Source organism: Colobus angolensis, unplaced genomic scaffold (assembly GCF_000951035.1).
Source record: "Colobus angolensis palliatus isolate OR3802 unplaced genomic scaffold, Cang.pa_1.0 Scaffold160, whole genome shotgun sequence".
Lineage (NCBI taxonomy): Eukaryota > Metazoa > Chordata > Mammalia > Primates > Cercopithecidae > Colobus > Colobus angolensis.
In genome coordinates this window covers 8,202,103-8,217,116 of record NW_012114711.1, presented here as the reverse complement: position 1 = coordinate 8,217,116, position 15,014 = coordinate 8,202,103, and positions in this window count along the sequence as shown.

The window sequence follows — 15,014 nt, the reverse complement described above, 5'->3', positions numbered from 1 at the left end:
TGGGTTCTACAGGTGAGCCCTACTCAGTGTGGGAGGAAACTACCCAAAGGCATGAATACCAGGAGGGGAGAATCACCAAGGGCTCTCTTGAAGGCTGGCTACAATAATGATGGAAACATTTCTGTGCATTCAACACTAAGAAGAAATTCACGTATTGATTGGGTGATGGACGGCACTCTGTCACGGGTCTCAATGCAAGCTGTAAGCCAGTGCCTGCATTGGAATCATCTGGGGCCACTTTTTAAAGCATTGGTTTCCCTGCACCCTTCCCAGGATATTCTGATTAAGTCAAGGATGATGCCCTGGTTTGGGAATGACTGAATTAGATGATCTCTAAGGTCAAGTCCAACCTTAAGAGTCTTCCTCAGACTTACATGATCATAGGTATTACCCAGAGAATTTATTAAAAATACAGATTTTTTAGGCCCCACCTCCAGCTTCATGAATCGGAACATCCAGGGATGGGCCTGAAAATCTGTGTGTATTTATTTATTTGTTTATTTAAGAGACAGAGTCTTGCCAGACTGGAGTGCAGTTACTGCAGCCTTGAATTTCTGGGCCCAGGTGATCCTGCCATCCTACCTTCCTAAATAACTGGGATTATAGGCATGTGTCACCACACCTGGCTCATTTTCAAAATTTTGTTGTTGTTGAGACGGAGTCTTGCTATGTTGCTCAAGCTGGTCTTGAACACCTGGACTCCAGTGATCCTCTCACCTTGGCCTCCCAAAGCACTGGGATTACAGGCATGAGCCACTGTGCCCAGCCTGTGATTTTTGTTTAATTTTTAAATTTTTTGACCAGGTCATACATTTAAAATGATGGGAAATTCCAAAAGATATAAAAGAGTGTCATTATAAAGTCTCTTTCCCAACTTTGTTCTCTCAGTATCCCAATTCACGTAACTGGAGCTGCTCAATGTTGTTGGTTTCTTGTGTATTCTCATGAATATATAAGACATATAAAGAATCACCTAGGGCTCTCTTGAAGGCCGGCTGCAATACTGATGGAAACATTTCTGTGCATTCAACACTGAGAAGAAATTCACGTATTGGTTGGGTGATGGATGGCACTCTGTCACAGGTCTCAGTTTCTTGTGTATTTTTTTTTTTTTAACTCAAGGCAAATCAAAAGGGTATGCAGTGAAAAACAAGTTTATTCCTAGTTCTGATCACCAGTTTTTTCCTTCAGATTCACTTTTACCAGTTTCCCGTGTGTCTCTTTAAGAGACAGGACGCTGTTAGTTTGTCAAGTGACTCAGGTGATTCTTATAATCTGGTGTTTGAGACACCCCAGTTCTGTAATGTAAGTTATAATAGAAGCTGAAACTGCTGGAAAACCTCACCTGGCTACACATGAGTTGCACGAAATGCATTAGATTCTATCTGGATGTCTTAGTTACATTTGTTCATGTAATCATTATTTACCAAATAATGATTATTTACCAGGCCAAGTCATTATTTGTCAGGCCAAGGCAACCATGAGCAATGAACCCAGCTGACGGGAGCTTGCTGTCTAACACAGGAAACAGCTATCTGCATCTGTAGAGGCGCCTACAGGGCACTGCGGAAGCTCCTTGGCACCAGAAGTGAGTGGACGTTTCTGGAAGGAAGGGATTTCCACAGAGGTAAAAATGGTGAGGAGGTGGGACTCATTGGGCAAATGGAGATGACGATATTCCTGGCAGAGAGAAAAGGACAAATACAAAGTTCCCAGGTTTTGATCCGGTACGCTGCTCTCAGACAACCAAAAACTAGAGCGTTTTGGTGTTTGTGCACAGAAGAGGCTCAAGATAAAACGAGGTAAACCGAGGTCAAAATAAGATGAGGAAAAAACACGATGGCTTTGAATATCAGATATTAAGTTTGGGAATGATATGATCAGTGTGGGGGGTAAAATTGATGTGGGTGTAAAAGCAATGGACTAGAAGGGGGCTGGGCATGGTGGCTCATGCCTGTAGTCCCAGAACTTTGGAAGGCCAAGGTGGGAGGATCACTTGAGCTCAGGAGTTCAAAACCAGCCTGGACAACATGGCAAGACCTCGTCTCTACTAAAAATACAAAAATTAGCGAGGCATTGTGGTGCATGTAGGTAGTTCCAGCTACTCGGGAGGCGGGAGGATCGCTGGAGCCCTGGAGGCTGAGGCTGAAGTGACCAGTGTTTGCTGCACTGCACTCCAGGTTGAGTGACAGAGTGGGACCCTGTCTCAAAAAAAAAAAAAAAAAGAGAGACTAGAAAGAAGTGGTAACAACTTGGAGGTGGGAAGATAATTTAGGAAGTTGTTATCAAAATCCAAGAAAGAGACCAGAATAGCCTGGATTAGGTGGCCATTGTAGGGATGCACAAAACTGGAAACACTTTGAAGTTATTAAAGAGGTAAATTCACCTGGACTTGGTGATTGATTGAAAAGGGCTGTAACTGGGACATTCCCAAATTTCCAGCATGGGCAACCAGCTGCGTTTCAATAGGGAATACCTGCGAGAAAGTGCTCGGGGAGGAGGCACGTGGGACGGTGAAGGGTAAGTCTAACATTCTGAGTTTGAGGAAGAGAAAATACGTGGGTAAATTAAAGTTTAGAGTCCAACAGAAAAATAAGAGCCTGTTTGTGACAGTCCATGGCAGGACAGGCATCTTCTAATTTCTCTTTAAACCTGAATTAGTTTTCATCTCTGTCCCCCATCCCCACACTCTCTTGCCCACCATAAAGCAGACTGGCACTGACAGTCCCTTCAACCTTCTCCACCGGTTGCAGTGGAAGGGATGAACGAAGGTCCTGCCCTCCAAGCAGCTGCATTCACAAAATTCCGAAGGTGGCCAAGAGTGTATTTGGTTCTGTAAAAAGATAATTTTTTTTTTTTTTTTCCTGAGGCAGGGTCTCACAATAGTGCCCAACCTCAGGCAATACTGCCCAGGTTGCTCAAAGATAGTATTCCCAAGATGGTTATAAACAGTTTCATGTTTCCCAGAATCAAAAACCAGACTCTAAATTCACTTCCTTTATTGCTTTATTCTAGGTACTGATGAGACCTCTTTAGTATTACACTGGCAACTGACTGCACTGCGGATATGTTTGGAATAAGGTAAGCTTGCAGTCACGGTTTTTATGGCTTTTGGAGTTTTGGCCAGAATGAACAGAGCTTAAGCAAATTAGATATTTGAAAATACCTTTGTTTTGTTCCATGAGCAACTGCCAGAGGCCTTTTAAATTGTGATGGTGACTAACAAAATAAGATCTTTGCTATTGTGTAGAGAAATCTGAAGAATTTTATCCATTCTTTCGTTCTTGCTAAATGGTGCATTGTATGCTATCTGTGTGGTTTGGGTCTAGGACAGATTTCTCTCTGAACTTCACAGCATGGGTGGAAGAGAGTAATTTGGCCTTTCGTTTTCTCTGGCAGCCGGTGCCAGTCCATTTATATGGTATGTTCACAGGAGAGCTGACAAGTGTTGAGAGGTTTTATTTGATATGCGTTTTTTTTTTTTTTAAAGTAGAAAAAAATCCGTAAAAATAGGTACTTGTTAGCTAGTTTTCCTAGTTAGTCTTCAGATCATAACCAAATGTTTCATTAAGGAGTTCCACCTCAAATAGACGAGCTACACTGACTTATCTGGGCTGTGTTTAATATTCACAGTGTAACCATTCATGGCATGGGCAGTTTTTAATGATAGAAATGCAAACCCACATTATTTTTCTGTGTAACTTGTAAAAGCCGTGCCTTCTAAAATGGGGCTGCTTATGCTAATTTGTTACAGTTAGTGAATTGCAGGCAGCTCTGTGAATTTACTTTTCTTGGCAGTTCTAGAATATCCTGCCATAACACATACTGAAAAACTGTTTGATGGGTTATGAAAATCTGGATGTACTAAAGGTACATCTTGTGCAAACCATAAAATAAATACATGATTACATTTTTAAAAATCTGTTATCAGGTTAAGCAAGTTGTCATTATAACAGCCCAAGGAGAATTAAACAGTTTTGAATGGATGATATACTTTTTCCACTTGTACATACTGTAAATACTTTTAGTATCCAACCCTCGCTCTATTTTGCTGGTCTTTATGAAAAGACTGCCTACTGGAGGTAAACTGTATTTCATATAGGTCATATAGAACCTATCTCGGAAGTGGATAACACCTCATTGCAAAGGTTAATTAATATTCTCAGTATAGCATAAAAATTGTCAGAATTATTTGATACCAAATATATTTTGAAATTTTTTTTATTTTTAGTGAAGCCAGCAATGTTCTATTACTTCAAGGATGTTGATTATGGGGTCTGTCAATATTAGTGTTGCCAGTGATGTGTGATTGCTTCATTCATGATAAATGAATTAAGTATGTAATTTGGTTCTATACTGTGTTAGCTATATACCAAACCAACTCCTTTGAAACGGTCTCTAATCTCAAGGAGCTTGTAATTTTAATAGATGTTAAGATGTTAAGAAGACAAAGGCAATTCATTTGTTCAACAAATATACTGCATAGTGAGAATTTACTATGTACAAGACAGTTCATTACATTTCTTGGGGCATGGGGACTGTAACTATGGTGAATAGGAGAGATTTGGTTCCTGTCCTTGAATTCTACCAGAAGACAAACATGAAACAACAAATAACACAATTACTTAATAATTATGTGATATGTTCCAAAAGACATCTACAGGGTGGACTGAGGATGTATAATGAAGTGAAAGAGCAAACTTTTTAAAAGGGAACTCCTGAAGGTTAAATTGTGTTTGCGATGAAGTGGAATAAAACGTTAATCATGTCAAAGAAAAAAAGAGTTCTTGTTAAATACAAAGTAAATGAAGAGTCAGAAGATCGCTAAAAGAAATATGGTGTTGTTTGGTGAGAATCTTACACAGTCAGGAAAATATCCTTGCATGCACTGAAGACAACATCTTACCACTTGAAGGAATGATTTTTCATCCTAGGATAAAAGTAGGATTTTATATTCCACTTTAAGAGGAAAAAGAGATAAGAAATGCAGATGGCCAATTAACTTCTTTAGTAGAACTTCATGCACGTGATAAAGAATGAAACTTTAACAAAAAAACTTTAACACGTTTATATGCTCATAAAAACTTCAAATTGATTAAAATTCTTCAGTGACAAGGTTAGGGTCCTTGATCAGTGAATGTTCTCACATATTTCTATGCAACATAGAAGGGTTATATTTGAAGTAGAAGTATAAAGACAGAATTATACAAAGAAAGCCTAAATTGAGTAAGAAGTGTCAAGAATATGATTAATTTTTGTAACCTACTCTTTCAGTAATGAATTTCAACCAAACCTAATTAATCTTACATTTCTAGCACAACATATGATTTTAGAGAATATGTCATTAAAGAGATACATAATCAGAAGTAAAGTAAATATCACCTAGGCTTAGATTAGGGAACAATATTGGTTTTGATTTAATTTTGAACAGATAATAAGCATATTATTGAAAATTTAAAAATTGTTTCACAACCCTGTTCCCCATCTACCTAGTTCCCAACCACCCTAGACACACACAGACAGCTGCACACCTGATGTTCTTTTCTTTTTTCTTTATCTTTTCTTGAGGTAGGGTCTCACTCTGCTGCCCAGGCTGGAGTGCAGTAGCAATATCATGGCTCACTGCAGCCTCAACCTCCCAGGCTCAAGTGATCCTTCCACCTCAGCCTACTGAGTAGCTGGAACTACAGGTGTGCACCACTACGTGCAGCTAATTTTTATTTATTTATTTTTAAGGGACGAGGTCTTATTGTGTTGCCTAGGCTGATCTCAAACTCCTGGGCTCAAACCATCCTCCCCCCGGGTTGGCCTCTCTAAGTGCTGGGGTTATAGGTGTGAGCCACCTGGCCCTGATGTTATTATGTGTACATGTAAGCATAGTTTGTTTAGCACATACCAACAAATCTTTTTTTCTTAGGTAGTATTGGGTTGATGCAAATCTTAATACAGTGTTTCTTGTCTCTTTTTATGCAAAAGGTAGCATACTGCAGACACTGTTGTGCCGTTGCTTCCTCCCCACCCACTTAATATTATTTATTTCTTGGAGATCTTTCTAAATCAGTACATGGACCCTTTCCCTTTCTCCTTATTTACAACTATATAGTATTCCACTATATGGAGCTACTATAATTTATTTAACTAGTCTCCAACTGATGAATATTTGTGTTGTTTCCAATAAACATTTCTGTAGTGAATAATCTTATGTAGGGTCATTTCACAAATATATCCGTGGAGGTAGAATTGCTAGCCAAAGGAATAATTAGTAATTTTGGTAGATATTGCCAAAATGCCCTACATAAAGTTTATAGTAACTTAATGCATTTAACAGTAATACAGAACAATATTTTCCATTTGATGTCATCAAACTTTTTTTGTGTGTGTGAACAAATGAAGAAAAATGGTATCTAATTTTTCCCATTGTTTTCCTCTGGTGCGATTTTCTGTTGGGCTCTTTGTGTTTTTCTTCTCAACTTAAGCTCTTTTGTATTAGGAAGATAAGACCTTTATTAGTAGTATGAATTACAAATATTTTTATCTCATCTTATTTGTCTTTGACTTGCTTAAGGTGACTTTTGCCACAGAAATTTTATTTTTATGTACCTGAATTTACCAATATTTTCTTTTATGGCTTTTGGATTTGACTCCTAATTTAAAAGGTCTACCATATTCAAGGTCATTAAGAAAGTATCCTGTTTTTTTCCTAGATCTTGGGTAGGTTTTGGTGTTTACCTTTACATTTTTTATTCATTTGAAATTTGGCCTGGTATAAGATAGGCTTTGCCCTAGAATGCTGCCTAGGTAGCTCAATATCAAATATTGAACTATCCCTGTTTTCATTCCACTCTGATTTATAATGCAATTTTTATCCCACATATATTTGGATCTATTTCTGAACTTTCTTTTTTTTTAACATACATATTTTTACATGTTCCAACTCTTAGAAATGTTCCATTCTGTTTCTGTTTTTAGGCTTCTTTTAGGTACCTGCCGTGCTTAATTTTTTATTTTAAACATGGTTTTTCCTGTTAACAAAGTTTGCATTAGTTGCTTCCTTGAGCAACACCTTTAGAAGTTTAAATGTGTTTGAAATGATGTGAAAATATTATTCATATCAGAGCTAATTCAGCAAAAGCTGAAATCTTGTGGAAAAAAAAAAATCTATTTCAAGCGAAATCCCCTAAATCCCAGGGAACCTCCGTATACTCAGACCAGAAATATTTTTTGATTCTACATAATGTATTTTAAAGGGATAAATGGATCAATTGGGCAGAGAGTTGGAAGAAGGTGTTTTAGCTCTGCTTCTGAATCTCCCAGTGTGATCACTGGGACACTTCACCGTAAGTTGCATTTATTGTAGGGCAGTTTTGTCACTTAAAAAAATATTTTTAATTGGAAACAGCAAGCTGGTTATATAATTGTAATTGCAGGATTATAATGAAAATATCAGGCCTGCAGGATTTACATAATCACATGCAAAATCATGTGCGAGAGTGGAAAAAGGGAAGAGCAGAGGTATGTCTGATTATTTACTCTCTGTGGGGTGTACACAGATTATTTCTGGTGCAATTTAATCTGGAAGATTATATAGCTGAGAATAAGAGATCAAATAGATATCCTTGAGACACCAGAATCTCATGAGTCAGTTGCAAACATCAGGCACGTAGCCTGCACTTGATACTGGATAACTTGCTCATGTTTTATTCCTGAGTTTCCTGAAGCAATGTCTGTTCGAAAAGCTTGAAATTAGTATTCGTTTAAACAGGGAAGCACTGGAACTAGCTGGCATTCTGTAAATGAAATCAATGGAACGGGAACTTTGAATAGTTTTTTTCTTGATTATTTTGCTAGGTTGTCACTATAAATGGCCAAATCCTAAATCAACTCTTTCACTCTTCCCAAGGAGGTCGTCAACACTAGCATTTTACAGTTTAATGAATTATTTTCCAAACATACATTAAGTTTACTGTAAACAAGGGTATTTATAAGAATACCATGACTATTTGACATTTAGGTGAGAGTTATGTAGTACTCTAGAGAAAAGAGAAAGCAATTTTAGTACTATCAGAACCTGGAGCAGAACTTCATCTTGGGTGGAGCCTACATATGAAATTGAAATTAAAAAAGAAATCAAAGTTACTCTTCAAGTTTTGGACAGGGTATTTTTATTCTTCAGAATATCGATCCTGAAATTAGAGTGAATACATCAAAAGTGAGTGTTTAATTTCTTCAGTGGAAACATAAACTCATCCCTTGGGGAAAAATATTACTGATTGTACATTGAATAGTTTTTGCCCATAAATAGCAACGTGTATAAATGCAAATATATGAAGTCAAAATTAATTTTAAATACTTCCTCAGTAAATGTGTAGGCCTTTATTAATAATCTAAAAGAAGGAAAAAAAGCATTACTGAGAAAATCTCCAATTTTTTTAAAGTTTATTAATTGTGAGCATTGAGTTACTTTCTTGTATGATATGATTGACCCATATGTGAATTTTTTCTAAGAATAAGGAAATGGGTGAATCAAAACTGGGACTAGAAGGTTGGATGATTTAAATGCTATGCTTATTTAAATGTTCTATCCTCTCAAAATAGTACATCTTTGGGCTTGCTTGCACAATAGTGAAACAACCTACTTGAGGTAACTCTCACAATAATCCCAACACTTTGGGAGGCCGAGGTGAGAAGATGACGGGAGCCCAGGAGTTTGAGACCAGCCTGGGCAATATAGCAAGACCCCATTTCTCCCCCACCCGCCCCCAAAAAAATCACTGGACTAAGGTGGAAGGAGACAGAGCAGCTGTAAAGTTGCTAGTATGAGGGACAAGAATTAATGTAATGGTGGGCAGCAGGTGATGATTCTGTGGCAAAGCAACAAAAGCAGGGATTACAATTTATTTTTGTTTATAACCATCAACGCCTAGTTTGGTTTTCATTGTTTGCTGATTTTGTTGCCTGGGCAGCGTGAATCTCTCTGATTCCCTTTTAGTGGTTCTTCATGAAGCCTGCATGTGAGAAATGAAAACTGAAAATACCTTTTTTAAAAGGGAAAATAAAACTGGTATAAAATCAAATTACTCTGGCTCATGTATAATAAAATACAATTACATTAATCCTTTTCTAAGTATTTCATTCTAGGGTTTGTGGATTTTTTTTGTAATTAATGAATTTACTAAGCACCTTCTATACTTAAGGGAATGACTTTGTCTCTATTTTTTAGGCAAATTATTTTGTGTGGGTGACAAAATGTATGTTCCCTTGCATGTAATATTTAAGTGTATATTAAATGTCTAATATGACTCAGGTCACAAAATTTCAGACACAACGACAACATGAACTGTCAGCTCGGGAACGTTTGTTTGTTTGTGTTTGAGATGGAGTCTCACTCTGTCGCCCAGGGCAGAGTGCAATGGCATGATCTCAGTTCACTGCAACCTCCGCCTCCCGGGTTCAAGCAATTCTCCTGCCTCAGCCTCCCAGGTAGCTGGGATTACAGGTGCCCACCACCACTCCTGGCTAATTGTTATATTTTTAGTAGAGACGAGGTTTCACCATGTTGGCCAGGCTGGTCTCGAACTCCTGACCTCAGGTGATCCGCCTGCCTTGACCTTCCAAAGTGCTGGGATTACAGGTGTGAGCCGCCGTGCCTGGCCAGGAAAGTTTTTCTGAACGAGACTAGTCAGTTTTTTTCTCTCCTTCTACATATTGCCTATATTTTTCCAGGAATCAGAGAATTGGATTATTCATGCTTAGACAGGGATAAAGGACAGGACTTACAGGATTCAGGAATGTTTTACTGAATCTCGGATGACTACTTAACTTGTCACTGGGGGCACTTCGAAGGTGTGGGGTGTTTCTGTTTGTGTTTCACACCAATCTTTTTTTTTTTTCCTGGAACTTTTCTTTCCTGAGTTAGTGGCTGAAGATGCCGTAGAGGGAAGCAGAGGTGGTACAGAGAAAGGCTAAGATTAGGTCTGAACGACAAAGCAGTGGTTTCAGAGGGTTCATTGCAGCCTCTGGACCTGGGGATGGGCCTTATAGGTGACAGCCTGTCTAGGGAAGCAATTGGAAAATGCCATTCCTCTGATTCTTCTGTAGTTCATGAGCATGACGATTGGGTTTTCATGACATGTGTGAGATGTGCCACCCTCTGAACCTTGTTCCCACATTGGCACATTACCCATCTAACCTAAAAAGAAAAAAAAAATGTTGCTCCTCTCAGGTGTGAATGCAGTTGAAATTAGAAGGGAAATCAATATAGCACAGAAATGACAAAACACCTTGGTTTTCAGGAGGAATGGGGTGAGGGGCACATACTTTGAAGTCATGGTGAGATTCTTTCATCTCTGAATATCTTACCTAACAGGCTCCCTGGATTCTTTTTCTGCTCTTTGGAATCTCGTGGTTTATGTCTGAGATTTCTTCTTTCCAACAATTACTAAAAGCACAGAAACAGACGTTCTTGACTGCTCATTTCTAGTAATAATCTTTTAAAAGAGAGCCTCTCATGTTCAGTGTCCAGTCTCCTGCATACTACTCACATTTCTGCCTCAAATGTCCCTCTAAAGTCCAAGGTACAACTCTGAATTCTAGGAATTCTCCGACCCTTTGCTGTATTTCCAAAATGAACATTTGCCAGAATCAATTCTCAGGTTAGTCTCAATAAATAAATACATTCTAAAGCATCCTATGAAAACTGTTACACTATGGGAATCTTTCTTCTAGATCTGGATTTTCTAGAAATGAATCTTTAGCAATGTTAGCAAATTTAGAGTCTTGAGGTGTCTGCCAAATCTTACCTATGTTGAGCTTTTTGTGACTAATCTACTCATTTAATTTTTCTTACAATTCTTTTTTTTTTTCTAATTATAGCTGACAAGCTATGACAACGTGCTATGGTCAACATGTCACTTGACCCTCCTTTAATAAATATCGCAGTGCGAACAATGTGTGCATGGTGCTAATATATTTTATTCTTCCTCTGAGAAAAGTGTTATAATGACCTTACTTTTTGGGGGAGAAATGTGGGTTACTGCTTATTCAACATGCTTTTGGGTTTGACTTGCTATCACATGTTTTCTTCTTTTAATCTAGACTTTTATGTATTTTCTGCATTTTCTTCACTGACCATATATTTTTGGCACATATTACTATCATAAAAATCATCTGCATAAAAACATCTTGCCCTCACCAAAATCAACAAAAAAGGAAACTTTAAAAGTGATATATGAACACACACACATATAATTTTTTGTTTGTTTGTTTTGTTTTGAGACAGAGTCTTCCTCTGTCACCAGGCTGGAGTGCTGTGGTGCAATCTCGGCTCACTGCAACCTCCGCCTCCTGGGTTCAAGCGATTCTCCCATCTCAGCCTCCTGAGTAGCTGGGACTAGAGGTGTGCGCCACCACACCCAGCTAATTTTTGTGTTTTTAGTAGAGATGGGGTTTCATCATGTTGGCCAGGATGGTCTCGATTTCTTGACCTTGTGATCTGCCCTCCTCGGCCTCCCAAAGTGCTGGGATTACAGGTATGAGCCACTGTGCCCGGTCACATAATGTAATTTTTAAGTAAAGATTCAGAGAAAAGAAGTTTTAATAATAGTGGGATCTGATGTTTGCCTAGGACTTTACCATTTGATAGTTGTTTTTAATATATGTTATATTAGAGGTATAATAGTTTAGTATCTGAAGTCAGACAGCTCAAACCTTGGCTCTGCCACTTACCAGATATGGTTTGGGCAAGGTATTGACCTTCTCTAAGCCTCAGTTTTATCTCTGTACCTGTTTCCTAAGGTTATGATGAAGATTTGGTGGGACAATGCATAGAATGTGCTTATAGGGGCTAGATTATGCCAAATGTTCACTTCACATTACTTATTGTCTTTTTCTTTTAAACCACAACACTCTTATGAAAAAGTAGGGCATGTAGGATTATTTTTACTTTACCAAAGAAGAAAATAGTGTTCAGAGAGATTAGGTGAATGACAAGTAATTCTTTCATTTTAAACTGACAGTCTTAATGGCAAGACTGGAAAAGGGAATCCGGTGAGTTCCCTGGGCCCTTTCCTTAGGGCGGAGCTAACACACAGGGAATGTAAAACACCCCCTGAGCCGCTCTTGTGGGGTTAGGAGAACCCCCAAAGATCTGATACCGTCAGATATTCTATATAGTCACATAGCTAATGGCTTCAAGTTCAACTTGAGCTGAATGTTAACAGGGTAGATTCAAATCATTTTTCACTGTTTTGGGGGGCTTGGAGTGGGGAAGTGATGAAGAACAATTGTAATAACTCCAGTAACTTTCTCATTTCTAAATGCAAACTACTTCTCTGAGAATTTCTGTGAGTAGGTAGCCTGTGAAAGCTACTTTCAAGGCTCAGCTTCCTTGGTTAATGTAGCTTTGCTAAAGGGGCATATAGGCCTTCACACCATACAGTGCTGGCTGGCCCTAGTCTTACTTAGCTGGGAGATATGTCGATCCAGTGGCTTGATATGAGGCTTACCTTTTAGAGCTACTTGAAAAGTAATGCCTCCCATCAGCCTGTAACAAAGATGCACTCTGCCATTTCTTCCTAGCAATTACATCTTCTGTTCTAAATTAATGTCACCTCATAGCATTCTTTTACCATTCTTTGGCATTTAATCCAATTTTCTTCTTCCTAACAAACAATTTTAAAAACAAACTCATTCCCTTTAAAATGAACTGAAATGTTCAAATGTTTCCTAGGAACACATTCAGTCCTCATTCTATTGTTGTTTCTTGCAAAAATATTCTTGGATTGCTCAGCTTTGAGAGAAACTATGAAAATGAAAAATTCCCAATAAACAAAGGGGGATAATTCACTTTATAAAAGAATTCTTTTCTTTGCACTGGCATGTGTAATAAAAAGAAAGACATACAAATTCTTTACTCACTGATGGGTTCTGTTAGCAATACATTTAATTTTCAGACACAAAATGTTAGGAGTCAGTTGACTACCAAAATCTCTGAAATCACATGGTTGAGGAGATCATTTAAAATGCAAACATTTGATACATACCAAAGTTTTCAGTGATATAGCTATTTGGCAACCTCCAAGTGGAATCTACAGAGATAGTCTGGAAAGTCAATGTTAAAAGACTCGTAAAATCATGTCTTCGGATTGTGATGAAAATATAGTTTAGCGAACTTAATTCTAGAAGACAGTAAGCTGGAAAAGCAAGGTTTAGAAGCCAGACCACAGACAGAGAAGCACTTCACATGGGCACAATAATCTTCAAGAAATAGATAAATGTATTGGATATTTATTTTTATTTGTAATAATTCTAAGAAGCTATCCCATAACTACAAAATGCCACACAAGCATAGCAGCTTTTATCCAATTGCTATATGTCCTTGGGCATAGTTTTACAATAATAGAAATGTTAGTTTTGCTGTTCACATACAAACCCCAATGTAGCTAATTAAATTTCAGCCTTAATATGATTCTACTGGAATCAAAGAAAGATACTGCACACATTACTTCCTGCCCTGACCATTTGAGTGTTGCTGACAGCAGTTAAAAAGGCATCATATCCCTTTGGTATGGCATTGCCAGGTTTAAGGAAAACAATGCCAGGCAAACTGGGCAGAGAATCTGGAAATCCTTCAGGAATGAGATACAACATGAGTGGGTATGTGCACATACACATGCAGGTAGAAATATATGTTATTAATATTTACCCAAAACTTGTTGCAGAGCATATACAACTAATTTTCTTGAAAATAGGTAGCTGTCAGATTAAATTCATAATGTCTCAACCTTGGTGAAAATTCTGTGTGTGTCAACTGCAGGCTATAAAATCTACTTTTTAAAAAAAAGGTTTACAAAAACAAAAATGATAGATTATCCACATTCTACCCTCCCCAGTTCGAATCCAGATCCCTGGGAAGGGTGAGATGAACTGCACCTCCAAATCAAGACATGTATAAGGAAACTGAATTAATGTTAAGTGTTGCAATTGGCATTTTTTTAAAGCAATCAAAGCTGCTGGAATTAGTTTTTCTATCAAGTTTTATCCCTAGCATGAAATTCAGATGCAGAGTTTGGAACCTGGGCAAGGCAGGATTGTATTTTCCAAATATGGCAGCAGCCACCTGCCCTTTTAACAGTGTGATATGGGCACTCCTACTTCAAGAAGTGGGGCCGATAGTCCATTTTACTGAATATGGGTGGATCAGTGGCAAGGCACAAGGGTTGCTATTATGACTTCCAGAGCATAAGTCATACAGTGCAATACATCTTCTTCTGGGATCACTTTCTTGGGAGTGGGTGTCTTGGGAGTTCTGGCCAACATGTAAAATGACTAGCCAGCCTGAAGCCACCATGCTGAAGATACTGTGTGGAAAAGCTCCGTAGAGATGATAGAGATAGAGATCCCTGAGGAACTCCACTGTTCTAGACTCCAGCTATTGAAGTCTTCCACCACCAACCTCCAGACAAGAGAGAGCCAGTCTTCAAATTATTTCACTTCCAGCCTTCAAGCCAGCCCTAGCTGATGCTGAGGGCAGCAGACACCAGCCATCTTCATGAAGCCCTGCTCAAATAGCAAAGTGGTGAGCAAAATAAGTAGTGTTGGCTGGGCACCGTCACTCACCTGTAATCCCGGCACTTTGGGAGGCTGGGATTGCTTCAGCCTAGGAGTTCGAGACCAGCCTGGGCAACATAGCACAAACCTGTCTCTACAAAATAAATAAATAAATAAGTAGTGTCATTCTAAGTCACGAAGTTCTCTGCTGGTCTGCTGTATAGCAGTCAATAAGCAGAACATTAGGATTTGGAAAAAAAAAAAAACTTTGTTACAGCCAAATGCTAAGTATAAGTGAATATACCCGTAGAGTAATTTGATCTGCAAATTAATAAATTGTAATTTAAATAACAGCTTTATTGTTGGAGTTGAAGCAGAAAATTATGTTGATAGGAGCTGCTGACAGACATGGAAGTAAGTGTTGGCTGACTGGGTCTCCTAACAAGACTTTTGAAACTAAAGTCTTA